This window comes from Hyperolius riggenbachi, chromosome 5 (genome assembly GCF_040937935.1).
Source record: "Hyperolius riggenbachi isolate aHypRig1 chromosome 5, aHypRig1.pri, whole genome shotgun sequence".
NCBI lineage: Eukaryota > Metazoa > Chordata > Amphibia > Anura > Hyperoliidae > Hyperolius > Hyperolius riggenbachi.
The window spans coordinates 245,517,397-245,530,420 of record NC_090650.1 but is presented as its reverse complement, the minus strand read 5'-3'; the positions used below and the strand labels follow the sequence as shown (position 1 = coordinate 245,530,420).

The 13,024-nt window shown below is 43.4% G+C and overlaps 1 long non-coding RNA gene across 1 annotated transcript in view; it reads left to right on the top strand.

Annotated features, from left to right (window-relative positions):
• Positions 1 to 13,024, top strand: part of LOC137517604 (uncharacterized) — a 90,027-nt gene that overhangs the window by 40,498 nt on the left and 36,505 nt on the right. The window contains exon 2 of the long non-coding RNA XR_011020593.1: positions 9,540 to 9,658. This is a non-coding gene — a long non-coding RNA (uncharacterized lncRNA). The remainder of the gene's footprint in view (positions 1 to 9,539; positions 9,659 to 13,024) is intronic.

Here is a 13,024-nt window from a genome sequence, read left to right as displayed (position 1 = left end):
AAAAAAAAAGGTTTAATTTTTCTGAGGTGCCCGGGTTGAAAACTGTGTTGTCCCAGTTGTGTATTGGACACAATGTGGGCTGCACGACCGCTGTCTGGGACCTCCTGTTGTGTTTATTTACAGCCCTGGTATCACCGCTAGGTACCAGGGCTATTATGTCACGCTGCCTACCTGCTGCCACATTCACACTGCTCCTCCATACCTCCTCCTGCTGCTGCTGCTGCTGTCTGTCTGTGTTTCCCACTGCCAGGGTACACAGAATTACCTTCTTATGCTGCCACTCTGCCACCAGCTATTACGTCAAACAATAGCTATATTGGTTGCAAAACCAAAACCAAACAAACCATTAAAAATAAAAAAAGGTTTAATTTTTCTGAGGTGCCCGGGTTGAAAACTGTGTTGTCCCAGTTGTGTATTGGACACAATGTGGGCTGCACGACCGCTGTCTGGGACCTCCTGTTGTGTTTATTTACAGCCCTGGTATCACCGCTAGGTACCAGGGCTATTATGTCACGCTGCCTACCTGCTGCCACACTCACACTGCTCCTCCATACCTCCTCCTGCTGCTGCTGCTGCTGTCTGTCTGTGTTTCCCACTGCCAGGGTACACAGAATTACCTTCTTCTGCTGCCACTCTGCCACCAGCTATTACGTCAAACAATAGCTATATTGGTTGCAAAACCAAAACCAAACAAACCATTAAAAAAAAAAAAAAGGTTTAATTTTTCTGAGGTGCCCGGGTTGAAAACTGTGTTGTCCCAGTTGTGTATTGGACACAATGTGGGCTGCACGACCGCTGTCTGGGACCTCCTGTTGTGTTTATTTACAGCCCTGGTATCACCGCTAGGTACCAGGGCTATTATGTCACGCTGCCTACCTGCTGCCACACTCACACTGCTCCTCCATACCTCCTCCTGCTGCTGCTGCTGCTGCTGTCTGTCTGTGTTTCCCACTGCCAGGGTACACAGATGATTTACCTTCTGCTGCCACTCTGCCACCAGCTATTACGTCAAACAATAGCTGCTCGCCTACTCCTCCATTCCTCCTCCTGCTGCTGCTGTCTGTCTGTGTTTCCCACTGCCAGGGTACACAGAATTACCTTCTTCTGCTGCCACTCTGCCACCAGCTATTACGTCAAACAATAGCTATATTGGTTGCAAAACCAAAACCAAACAAACCATTAAAAAAAAAAAAAGGTTTAATTTTTCTGAGGTGCCCGGGTTGAAAACTGTGTTGTCCCAGTTGTGTATTGGACACAATGTGGGCTGCACGACCGCTGTCTGGGACCTCCTGTTGTGTTTATTTACAGCCCTGGTATCACCGCTAGGTACCAGGGCTATTATGTCACGCTGCCTACCTGCTGCCACACTCACACTACTCCTCCATACCTCCTCCTGCTGCTGCTGCTGCTGTCTGTCTGTGTTTCCCACTGCCAGGGTACACTACACAGATGATTTACCTTCTGCTGCTACTCTGCCACCAGCTATTACGTCAAACAATAGCTGCTCACATTACTCCTCCATTCCTCCTGCTGCTGTTGCTGTCTGTCTGTGTTTCCCACTGCCAGGGTACACAGAATTACCTTCTGCTGCCACTCTGCCACCAGCTATTACGTCAAACAATAGCTATATTGGTTGCAAAACCAAAACCAAACAAACCATTAAAAAAAAAAAAAGGTTTAATTTTTCTGAGGTGCCCGGGTTGAAAACTGTGTTGTCCCAGTTATGTATTGGTCACAATGTGGGCTGCACGACCGCTGTCTGGGACCTCCTGTTGTGTTTATTTACAGCCCTGGTATCACCGCTAGGTACCAGGGCTATTATGTCACGGCGAGCTGCCTGCCTCATTGACTGCCTGCTGCCACACACTCATCCTCCTCCTCCTGCTGCTGAATTTACCTCCTGCTGTCTTTGTGTTTCCACTGCCAGGGAGCACATACAATGGCGCTTCCAACATGCGTGCGCCCACCAGCTATTTGTTACGCTCAAAAATAGCTGCATTTCTTTAAAAAAAAAATTGAAAAGAGAAATACGTGAAGAAGAAGAAGACGATATTGAAAAAGAAGGAGAAGGAGAAGATGAAGATGAAGAAGAAGATGAAGAAGATGATGAAGAAGAAGATGAAAAAGAAGAAGAAGATGAAGAAGATGAAGAAGAAGAAGATGAAGAAGAAGAAGATGAAGAAGATGATGAAGAAGATGAAGAAGAAGAAGAAGAAGAAGAAGAAGAAGAAGAAGAAGAAGAAGAAGAAGAAGAAGAAGAAGAAGAAGAAGAAGAAGAAGAAGATGAAGATGAAGAAGAAGAAGAAGAAGAAGAAGAAGAAGAAGAAGAAGAAGAAGAAGAAGAAGAAGAAGAAGATGAAGAAGAAGAAGAAGAAGAAGAAGAAGAAGAAGAAGAAGAAGAAGAAGAAGAAGAAGAAGAAGAAGAAGAAGAAGAAGAAGAAGAAGAAGAAGAAGAAGAAGAAGAAGAAGAAGAAGAAGAAGAAGAAGAAGAAGAAGAAGAAGAAGAAGAAGAAGTATATACAGTAACACTACTGAACAAAATTAAGGACACAACTTATCTTTCCACATTTTTTTTAAAGGAACATCCCCACATAATCACTTGCTGTTGTTACTTGGAAAAAAAGATGTTTCTTGCATCATTCACCCTCAAAACAAGTGTTGGAAGCTATTTAAGGCCAATTCGAATAGTCAGCTCGAATAGTGATTTCGAATACCGACTCGAATAGTGAGCTCGAAGTCCGAGGTCGAATCGAATAGTAAAAATTTTTCGACTCGAATATTCGACTGACCTCGAATAATTTACTATTCGAATTCGACCTAACTCGAATTTTGAAAAGGGGTATTTGAGCATCACTACTCTGAAGTCTCTTTTCTCCCCTGCTTTTGTCATAAATTCCTTTTAAGCATGAATGCCCCCCTTGAATCACCGCATTCCCACGGCAGATGGGTGATTTATTACAGTGTAATAACTGACCTGCAAAGTTCTATGACTTTGCAGGTCGCAGATTGTGCTGCCCTGACACCCAGGGCTTCTCTTCCTGGAGAGGCTGGGCTTCAGGCTGTAGCTCAGCCTCTCCGCAATCAATCTCCATGGATCTCCGCCTCCTCTCCGCCCCTCTCAGGGAAAGGAAGGCTGAGAGGGGTGGGGAGAGGCAACGATCCACAGAGATTGACTGCAGAGGAGGCAGAGCTACAGCCTGAAGCTTTGCCTCATTGAGGAAGGGAAGCCCTGCTAGCTATGGAACTCTGCAGGGCTATTAAACTGTAATAAATCACCCATTTGCGGCGATTCAACAGGGGCATTCATGCTTAACAGGAATTTATGACAAAAACATGTAAAAAAAGAGACTTCAGAGTCTCTTTAAGGTGAGTTTTTATTCATCAGTACAGTGGAAATCAGTAGTACTATTCTTTTGTTTTAAATAAAACATGCATTTTTAATCATAATGCTGAATTATTTATTGGATTTTAATTTGTACAATGGGTGTTAGGGTTTTCATATAGACCTTATTTCCCTTTAAACAAATCTGTTTCAATCTTTATAAATCTGATGAAGAACAACAGATAAAAAAAGCTGTAACCCAGTGGTGAAAAGAAAACCCCAGTTATTTTTTTGTTATTTATATAGCACCAAAATCTCCTGTAGCTATGTACATAGTACCAAAGAAATAGTGGGGAGCATGTATACATAAAATTAAACACACTTAGCAGACCTTGTATGAGACCCCCCTAAAATATAACTTTTATTTGTTACAGTAAAATCTTTTCCATCGTTAAGAATTTTGTTTGTATTTTAAATATTGGTATTCTTGATTTAATTCACATTAACCTAGTAGGGTAGTGGAAAAAACATATTGATATATCTTAGAAAGGACCTTCTGTATTTTATAGTCAATTCTTATCAAACCCCCTACTAGGCACTAAATTAGTATATATGCTGAGTTACTTCAAATAGTACAGAACCCTCCACCTAAAACCGACATGTTTCGGCTCCTTAATCACTTGAGGACCGTGGGCTTTAACCCCCTTAAAGGGAAGGTTCAGGGACGCCTTGAAAAAAATAAAAATCCATATCCACTTACCTGGGGCTTCCTCCAGCCCATGGCAGGCAGGAGGTGCCCTCGCCGCCGCTCCAGAGGCTCCCGGTCGTCTTCGGTGGCCGACCCGACCTGGCCAGGCCAGCTGCCAGGTCGGGCTCTTCTGCGCTCCAAGGACGGGCTCTTCTGCGTCCCACGCGGGCGCGCTGACGTCATCGGACGTCCGCCGGGCTGTATTGTGCAGGCGCAGAACTACTGCACCTGCGCAGTACAGCCCGGAGGACGTCCGATGACGTCAGCGCGCCCGCGTGGGACGCAGAAGAGCCCGTCCTTGGAGCGCAGAAGAGCCCGACCTGGCAGCCGGCCTGGCCAGGTCAGGTCGGCCACCGAAGACGACCGGGAGCCTCTGGAGCGGCAGCGAGGGCACCTCCTGCCTGCCACGGGCTGGAGGAAGCCCCAGGTAAGTGGATATGGATTTTTATTTTTTTCAAGGCGTCCCTGAACCTTCCCTTTAAAGGAGTACTATCAAACTTTACCAATTTCTGTCTGTAGCATAAATCAAAATTGCAACAGCAGTCTGTGCGAAAACAGCAGATCTTTCTGCTGTGCAGTGTAGCTTTTTTTTTTAAATTTACCTTATAGACACATCTGACACACTGACGGCGACGGGGAATGGGGCAGCTCATTACATGAGAGGGGATTCCTTTTTTTCCTTTTTTACAGTGCGCCAGTGCATTACTTTCATGTTCCCCCCCCATGAGAGCGCACAACAGCGAGTGACCCGCCGAAGCCTGCTATGGGGAGCGAGAGACAACCGCTCTCGCTCCTATTCTGCCCAGCCAATCCGCCCCAGAGGGAGACTTCCGTGTGTCGTGCTGCCTATGCTACGCAACGGCAAGCATAAGCTGGAGGAGGGCGCGTCACTGCTCCTGAATGCATCAGAAGCAGGAGCCGATGGCGAAGGATCATGACGCGCCCTCCTCCAGCTTATGCTTGCCGTTGCGTAGCATAGGCAGCCCGACACACGGCAGATTGGCTGGGCACTGGGCAGAATAGGAGCGAGAGCGGTTGTCTCTCGCTCCTCATAGCATGCTTCGGCGGGTCACTCGCTGTATAGTGCGCTGTGATGTGGGGGGACATGAAAGTAGGATAATGCACTGCCGCACTATAGAAAAGGAATCCCCTCTCATGTAATGAGCTGCCCCATTCCCCGTTGCCGTCAGTGTGTCAGATGCGTCTATAAGGTAAATTTAAAAAAAAAAGCTACACTGCACAGCAGAAAGATCTGCTGTTTTCGCACAGACTGCTGTTGCAATTTTGATTTATGCTACAGACAGAAATTGGTAAAAGTTTCATAGTACTCCTTTAAGGACCAGGCACTTTTTTTCCATTCAGACCACTGCAGCTTTCACAGTTTATTGCTCGCTCATACAACCTACCACCTAAATGAATTTTGGCTCCTTTTCTTGTCACTAATAAAGCTTTCTTTTGGTGCTATTTGATTGCTGCTGCGATTTTTACTTTTTATTATATTCATCAAAAAAGACATAAATTTTGGCAAAAAAAATGATTTTTTTAACTTTCTGTGCTGACATTTTTCAAATAAAGTAAAATTTCTGTATACATGCAGCGCGAAAAATGTGGACAAACATGTTTTTGATGAAAAAAAACCCATTCAGCCTATATTTATTGGTTTGGGTAAAAGTTATAGCATTTACAAACTATGGTGCAAAAAGTGAATTTTCCCATTTTCAAGCATCTATGACTTTTCTGACCCCCTGTCATGTTTCATGAGGGGCTAGAATTCCAGGATAGTATAAATACTCCCCAAATGACCCCATTTTGGAAAGAAGACATCCCAAAGTATTCACTGAGAGGCATAGTGAGTTCATAGAAGATATTATTTTTTGTCACAAGTAAGCGGAAAATGACACTTTGTGAAAAAAAAAAAAAGTTTCCATTTCTTCTAACTTGCGACAAAAAAAATGAAATCTGCCACGGACTCACCATGCCCCTCTCTGAATACCTTGAAGTGTCTACTTTCCAAAATGGGGTCATTTGTGGGGTGTGTTTACTGTCCTGGCATTTTGGAGGGTGCCTAATTGTAAGCACCCCTGTAAAGCCTAAAGGTGCTCATTGGACTTTGGACCCCTTAGCGCAGTTAGGCTGCAAAAAAGTGCCACACATGTGGTATTGCCGTACTCAGGAGAAGTAGTATAATGTGTTTTGAGGTGTATTTTTACACATACCCATGCTAGGTGGGAGAAATATCACTGTAAATGACAATTTCTTGAATTTTTTTACACACAATTGTCCATTTACAGAGTGATTTCTCCCACCCAGCATGGGTATGTGTAAAAATACACCCCAAAACACATTGTACTACTTCTCCAGAGTACGGCGATACCACATGTGTGGCACTTTTTTGCACCCTAACTGTGCTAAGGGGCCCAAAGTCCAATGAGTACCTTTAGGATTTCACAGGTCATTTTGCGGAATTTGATTTTCAGACTACTCCTCACGGTTTAGGGCCCCTAAAATGCCAGGGCAGTATAAGAACCCCACTAATGACCCCATTTTAGAAAGAAGACACCCCAAGGTATTCCGTTAGGAGTATGGTGAGTTCATAGAAGATTTTATTTTTGTCACAAGTTAGCGGAAATTGATTTTAATTGGTTTTTTTTCACAAAGTGTCATTTTCCGCTAACTTGTGACAAAAAATAAAATCTTCTATGAACTCACCATACTCCTAACGGAATACCTTTGGGTGTCTTCTTTCTAGAATGGGGTCATTTGTGGGGTTCCTATACTGCCCTGACATTTTAGGGGCCCTAAACCGTGAGGAGTAGTCTTGAAACCAACAATGTCGCAAAATGACCTGTGAAATCCTAAAGGTACTCATTGGACTTTGGGCCCCTTAGCGCACTTAGGGTGTAAAAAAGTGCCACACATGTGGTACCGCCGTACTCAGGAGAAGTAGTATAATGTGTTTTGTGGTGTATTTTTACACATACCCATGCTGGGTGGGAGAAATCTCTCTGTAAATGACAATCTATTGATTTTTTTTACACACAATTGTCCATTTACAGAGAGATTTCTCCCACCCAGAATGGGTATGCGTAAAAATACACCACAAAAAACCTTATACTACTTCTCCTGAGTACGGCGATACCACATGTGTGACACTTTTTTGCAGCCTAGGTGCGCTAAGGGGCCCAACGTCCTATTCACAGGTCATTTTGAGGCATTTGTTTTGTAGACTACTCCTCACGGTTTAGGGCCCCTAAAATGCCAGGGCAGTATAGGAAGCCCACAAGTGACCCCATTTTAGAAAGAAGACACCCCAAGGTATTCCGTTAGGAGTATGGTGAGTTCATAGAAGATTTTATTTTTTGTCAGAAGTTAGTGAAAAATGACACTTTGTGAAAAAAACAATAAAAATCAATTTCCGCTAACTTTTGACAAAAAATAAAATTTTCTATGAACTCGTCATACACCTAACAGAATACCTTGGGGTGTCTTTTTTTCTAAAATGGGGTCACCTGTGGGGTTCCTATACCGCCCTGGCATTTTACGGGCCCAAAACCGTGAGTAGTCTGGAAACCAAATGTCTCAAAATGACTGTTCAGGGGTATAAGCATCTGAAAATTTTGATGATAGGTGGTCTATGAGGGGGCGAATTTTGTGGAACCGGTCATAAGCAGGGTGGCCTTTTAGATGACAGGTTGTATTGGACCTGATCTGATGGATAGGAGTGCTGTGATTAGAGGGGGGGAATAGATGCAAGCAATGCACTGGCGAGGTGATCAGGGCTGGGGTCTGAGGGCATTCTGAGGGTATGGGCAGGTGATTGCGTTCCCTAGGGGCAGATAGGGGTCTAATCTGATGGGTAGCAGTGACAGGGGGTGATTGACGGGTAATTAGTGGGTGTTTAGAGGAGACAATAGATGTAAACACTGCGCTTGGGTGGTGATCTGATGTCGGATCTGCGGGCAATCTATTGGTGTGGGTGGGTGATCAGATTGCCCGCAAGGGGCAGTTTAGGGGCTGATTGATGGGTGGCAGTGACAGGAGGTGATTGATGGGTGATTGACAGGTGATTGACAGGTGATCAGGGGGGATAGATGCATACAGTACACGGGGGGGGGGGTCTGGGGAGAATCTGAGGGGTGGGGGGGTGATCAGGAGGGGGTAGGGGGCAGAGGGGGGATAAAAAAAAAAAGCGTTGACGGATAGTGACAGGGAGTGATTGATGGGTGATTAGGGGGGTGATTGGGTGCAAACAGGGGTCTGGGGGGTGGGCGGGGGGGGGGGGGGGGGGTCTGAGGGGTGCTGTGGGCGATCTGGGGCAGGGGGGGAAGAAATCAGTGTACTTGGGTGTGACATAGGGTGGCTGCAGCCTGCCCTGGTGGTCCCTCGGACACTGGGACCACCAGGGCAGGAGGCAGCCTGTATAATACACTTTGTAAACATTACAAAGTGTATTATACACTTTGTATGCGGCGATCGTCGGGTTAACATCCCGCCGGCGCTTCCGTATGGCCGGCGGGATGTTGCGGCGGGTGAGCGGAGACAGGCGCCGGTGGAGGATCGCGTCACGGATGACGCGATCGCTCCGCCCATGCCCCTACAAGGACCGTCGCCATTTGTCAATACGGCGTTCCTTGCGGGGTCCACTTCCCGACCGCCAATTGTCAATACGGCGGTCGGGAAGTGGTTAAAAATAGAGCCGTCGTCAGGGCTACAATGAGAAAGTGCTTAGGGTGCAAAGTGCATAGTCGAAGATAAACGCAGCTATTTACAAATACATAATCAAAGAACACAATCAATGAGAGCTGTGCTCTCTAGTAAGGTCAGCAAAAAAACATGTATACATATACAATTAGGGCATCCAGTAATACCAATATATACATTGTTGATGTGTGGTTTAACCACTTGTGCAGCAGCAGTCTCTAGCCCCTTAAGGGCCAGAGACTGCTGGTACCAAAAAAACAGAGTTTACCAACCAATCATCACATGGACCTACCGCTATAGCTGGTCACGCTGCTCACCCATCAACGCAGGCCCCTCGCTCTGCCGTCACAATGACAACAGAGCTCTGTGAGCTGTTCAGGAGCTGATTTCATTGGCTCCTGACCCTGACAGCAGTGTGAGCCAATGAGATTGGCTCACAGTGATCACAGTGTCAGAAGCCAATGCAATCGGCTCCTGACTGGCTCACAGAGCTTTGCCATTATTGCATCAGTGGGCAAGGGGCCTGTGGCGAGGGAGAGATAGGTGGGAGCGGCAAGCTTGGCGGGTCCATGAGGCGTGGTAATTGAAATCTATGCCCTGGCAGGAATAAGCAGCCACAAATAGGGCATAGATTTGAATTACCATAGTCCGGAGACAATTAAGATATCACCAATACTGGTGCATGTTCATATGATAATTAACATCAGACTCAAAAACACCAGGATTATGAACAAAAAAAAGTTAATTTATAAATGTGTCCTATTGTAGGAAGTACTTTGCCTCTCCTGATGATTTATAAGTTGCTGTGTCTCTCAAAACGATACAAAGGCATTTATGTTTGCAATGTGAAAACAAGAACAGAAAACAATTAACAGAGTTAATTCAAAGTAAGTATTCATTTTATGCTGTATGTTACCATGCTATAATTTGTATTCATTAAGAATGAAAAAATTATAAAACTACTGATATGTTTGCTGACGTAATGTACTTTGAAGACCTTCATGCTAGGCTAACAACGTGTGCTCTTTGTTATTTTTGCAAACTAATGAGCAATTAATCTGCTAATCTGGTTCATGTTTTTAATAAGTAATGAAGGCAAGAGTGATTTCTTTACTTATTTGCCATGGATATTTGATTCTACTCATAGGAAAGCATCGTGCCTAGATACCGCACACTTCACCCAATCGCATGGGTGATTCAATTCATTCTGCAAGACCATCTAAGAATGGCTTTTGAGTATTTTTTTTGTAAAGAAGGAAGCTACTATTGTATGTTCATTTACCAATGACTCAAATGTTTATTTTATTATTCATTTTCAAAATATACTACAATTTATTCTTGAGTTGCAAGTGCGCCACTTTACTGAAATAATAAAAATAACAATAGAAAAGTCTCACTTAGATTGACCTCACATGCTGTTCAGTGTCTTAGAACATCTGTTACTGGAGCCTTCAATCCACACATGGAGGAAAAATGTCTCAGAGCAATTTTTGGGCAACTATTAGCTACTTTTTTATATCATGAAATATTCATGGGCTATAAAATGGGAAAATTCACCTATTTCATATTCATAGGAGAATTTCCATACATCTCCACTGCTTGTTTTTTTCCCTTCCTGCATAGTTTGCCCGCCAGAGTAATGAAGCCTGACATTTTTACACCAGTGCATAAAATGTTGTGAAATAGTCTTAGGGCCTATTTAAAAGTGCTAATTTGGGGGAAAGAAAAGTTCAGTTTTTAAGTGGACAGCTTGCCAACTGTATATACAAATAATTGAGCTGCTTGGAGACAATTAGAGCCATTTCTCAGTGGCTAGTGCATGTAAGTAAGGTATTCAAATAAAGTAATTATGCTGAGCATCAACATGTCTCCGACAGATTTTTAAATGAAAATTTAAATGAAATCTGCTAGCACACAGCTGTTCAGAAAGTGTGAAATTGTGAATTTCAATAGCGGTTGGGTTTTGTTACAGATATCATAGAACAAAAGTGTTTAAATCGCTTTTTATTTAGTTTATTTTTAGATGATTAAAAAGATTTTCAAAAGAGGATGTCAGTGAATATTGTATTTATGTGTCTTGTGAACTCGCAGGTTGTTCATGACTCCTCTTTCTAACTGAACAAAAACTCAAAGCCTTGTGCAGACAATGGGTTACTGCCATTTGCCATTTAATTGGATGACTGTTTTCTGTACAAGTGTCATCTATCCCGTGCAGCCATGTTAGCATCAGGAAAAAGCAACTAACTGTATTTTCTTCTGGCTAGTTGTTATTGTTTCCATAGAGGAACACTATGGAGTTGAGCTTTACTTATACAGATTTGACTTAGCAGCAACATGAGCCATTTAAAGCTCAGAAAGTATTTGTGCACAATTATTTTTTATGAGTATTGTAAACAAGCAGAATATACAACTGGACAGTGGATGCTATTAGCCTTTTTCTGCTGTACACCAGTGCTGGTTCCAGGCAGCCTTTACTGGAGGCAAGATCAATTAAGCATTGTATGCATGCTACAATCTAGCGTGTGTACAGTGGCCCCATGATCCTCTCCATTGCGTGGCCGAAAGACTAATTGGGGGATCCTCTTGACCAAGTGCAGGCTGACTGTATTGTTCTCGAGCCTGAGGCTGACTCTGACTAAAGTATGTATATTTTGCCACTCAGCTCAAAAAGGAGTTTCTTTACAGGCCCAGATTCAACATTTGTACTGGTAATGCCTGTAGGTTTCTATCAATGTAACTGTTTAACAAGCTAAACTAATATCTATGATTCTCATCATTTTTTATGTCTTTATCTGTAGCGAATAAGTAGTATTTTGTAAATTTTAAGTTTGTTTTGACTTAGGCCCCATTTACACTTAATCAGTTGCTCTCAGTTATAACTGAAAGGACAACTGATTTTCAAAGTGATGCCCATGTTCCCCAATGGCTCAGTTCACACCATACATGTTTTAACTGAAAGATTTTTCATAATGCACTGCTATGGAGAAGGGAAAAAAACACATACCAACTGATTAAGTATAAATGGGGCCTAAGGGTCCTTTTACACTTAGCGCATTGCATCACGTTGCAGTACTCTTTCCTACCGCGGCTTGTCACAATGGCCATTACAGGCAATGGAACATGACACACTACCTTCGATGCAGCACAATGTGACAGGAGTAGTCTGGATAATGCAGAAACTGAAGTGCGTTACCCTGTGACTTCCATAAAGTTGTGGAGAAAGAGAGAGATCCTGCCAAACATGAGCTGCACCACCAATTAGTAAAGGCAAAAAGTATATTGTACATTTGAACACAATCTAAAATCATTCAAAACATTTAGCATTGCACAACAAACAACACCCCACAACACAAAATGTGTGAGAAATCCAATAATTACAAGTGCCTCACCTCCAAAATATACTTAATAACCCTGTATGCTGTATAATTCACCATCTAGATTCAAAAATTGAGCCCAGTATGGAAAATGAGAACCCACATGCATGCAAATGAATGAATAAATAAATACATAAATAAAAGCCTAATGGTAATTAAGACACAGAGTCCCACTTTGTGTGCCTCTCTCCACCATTTCCACTTGGCTGCTCCTGACTGCACTTTGAGGACCTTGTCCAGAGATATGTATGTATGCCACACATTTTATTGGTAATGCCTGGGCCCTATATTACTGTCTATTATACCTGTGTCTTAATTACCATTAAGCTTTTATTTATTCATTCATTTGCATGGATCCTGGTCCTCATTTTCCACCCTGGGCTCAATTTTTAAACCCAGATGGTGAATTATACAGTGTACAAACAGGGAACACCAAGAGCCCCAATAGTGTAATTCGTACTGGACAAGGTGGCAATACGTTTGTATTGCTAAATACTCACAAGTCAGGGTCACCAGCAGGCAACCACTGTAAAAGCAGGTGGGGAGAGTGTCCTGACCCCACCCAGGATTAAGAAGTCGCTCTCTGTAGACAGGAAGAAAGGGTAGCAACCCTCCACCAAGGGTGGACTCAAAATTGTATACAATGAACAGAGGCGCCTAAAGTATAAGATTAGATTAAATGAGCTTAAAAACCAACTTAAATGGCAAAATTGAAGGAGGAAGTGGTGGTCTTACCTCCCTCAAGCAGACACGACAACGACTGCGATTCAGACAGTCAAACACATTTATTAGGAACTCCAAAAAGAAATGCGCCTCTGAGGCGCTTAATTTGAATCCTTGTGCAGATTGTTTGATACTCCTCCCTATATTGCCCGATGA